Source organism: Echinococcus granulosus (assembly GCF_000524195.1).
Source record: "Echinococcus granulosus chromosome Unknown EG_S00092, whole genome shotgun sequence".
Classification (NCBI taxonomy): Eukaryota; Metazoa; Platyhelminthes; class Cestoda; order Cyclophyllidea; family Taeniidae; genus Echinococcus; species Echinococcus granulosus.
Window position 1 is genome coordinate 187,972 of NW_020170472.1, and position 2,060 is coordinate 190,031.

Sequence of the window (2,060 nt, forward strand, 5' to 3'; positions counted from 1 at the left end):
TAGGCGGTGATGATCCGCCTGGCGTTCCAATGACCCGCGATCCCCAGAGCACTGGATCTGCCCCTATTTCACACACATAAACAAGCAGTTTGAGTTAATTTGTGGGAACACAAACAACAACCTTACGGAGGGCACCTGCATCCATTACGAGTTACAGGGACTTTTCGCTTTTAAGATTAACTCGTATGAGTGGGGTAGCAGGTGCAATGCATAAAATGCCACTATAAGACACGAGTAAAGGCGCCACCTCTTCAAGTGCGTATGGGTGATGCACGAGGTGGGTGCAAGTGGGGCTGGCATCTCACGACCAATCGCTATCAGGGCCTCCCCATCTACAACGCATGGCTTTCTTCCCCAACCTAACCCACGCATCTTTCCCGACAGCATCTACTCACCACTTTTACAATGCCTGCAGCTTCACTGCCCACTCCACTGAAACATGGTCCATTGAGACGTCCATTGCAGTTGGTGACTTGGACCTGCACATGGAAGTTGTGTTGTCGCCTGCCTCCCACCCAACTATCACATTACGCAGAATGCCTTGTGTGGCTCGTGCTGTTTATCACAAAAGCCATTTCAAGCATACGTAGGTGTCGAACATGGATTCAGGCCAGCGTGACAGCACGCCTCATTACAACACAATGGACCACGTACACCGCTTTCGATGTAATGCCTATCAAGAGTGGCCTACTACCAACAGCCAAACACACTATCGCATGCACAGAGTTTTGGCAAACAGTGACATTTTTAATAAGAAATAGAGACAAAGTGGAGAATGAGTACGTACCAGAGCAATGGGTGATGCAGATGAGAAAGACGACAACTGACAACTTGGCACACTTTCATGACTAGCATAGTGCCGTGTGTGCACTTATAGCCTCACCAACTTGACCTCATCACTGCCACTGGTTGGCTGCTTGATTAGGTGAAACTGCACTTACAACTGTGAATAGAAGACGCTCAACTTTGCGTTGACCTCCACCATGCTTCAGTCAGAAGTGCGTGGGTGTAGGCGTGGTGCTTAGAGTGAGTCCTTACAGGTTTAGCACGCACGCACTTGCAGTGAAGCTACGTGGAGGCGTCGACATCTTCCTTCTCACTCGTAACTTGGCGTTTTCGATACCAGCAGATGCAAGTGTTGCTACGATTGTGACTGAGGCTAATGCAGTGAAGTTACAGGGAAACATCTGCGTGTTCTTGCCTGGGAATTAGCACAATAACGATTAGATGTTCCTGGACCGCTCACAAAGCTTTAATCTGCCTCCACGTTGTTTGGGAGTGACATCTACAGGCTGCAGGAGAATTGCATTGAATGCTTACGCAATCACCCTCCAGTGAAGCATTTGTTCTACTCTATTATTATAAGCATAGACATGCCCAACATTTTATTTTGATAATCAGACCGACTAAGTTCTTCTGCATACCACTGGGGTCATTCCACCTCACGTGAGTACACTTGTGCGGATGAAGGCATTTGTGTTTCAGTGTGTACTGCTGCTATCCAACCACCACGTCATCTCGCCTCACACACATGCGACACTCGGACGTTTTCCAACAGATCGTGCATTATGCATCAGGTGGGTTAGGAAAGCTAATAAAGGTGGGGAAGTGGATTTTGGAATAGGGGGAAGATTACTGGGGCTAGTTTGGCGAGTTTGCAGCAAACACATTTGAGCCAGTCAGGCATGTTGAGGTTGTGTGATTCAGTGCAGAAGATTTGGCCTGTATCTCTCCCTCTCCATCCTGGCCATCGTGGCACTTTATAAAGCGTCGAAAATCGGAAGTTATTTCACGAGTCGCAGACTATAAGTTTATTTCACCTGGACTGAAGGAGAGCGAAATGTAAAGCACTCAAGATGTTTTACCCGACTCATTCAAGTTTAGCCTCTCGAGCAATCTCCACACGGACAGTAATGCACCCCAGTGTGCAAGGAACCCTTTTCGGTGTATACACAGACGTGTTTCTGGAAGAAATGGCAAACTTGAGATACTGACACTTCCTGAGATGGTGACAATGCTGAATGCTTCAATGTCCTGCAGTCAGCAAGACGCTGCAATTG

At 47.8% G+C, this 2,060-nt stretch overlaps 1 protein-coding gene across 1 annotated transcript in view; it reads right to left on the bottom strand.

Moving 5' to 3' along the window:
* Window positions 1–2,060, bottom strand: part of EGR_07981 (hypothetical protein) — a gene marked incomplete at both ends in the record, with an annotated part of 14,505 nt that overhangs the window by 10,726 nt on the left and 1,719 nt on the right. The gene's annotated exons all lie outside the window — the stretch shown is intronic.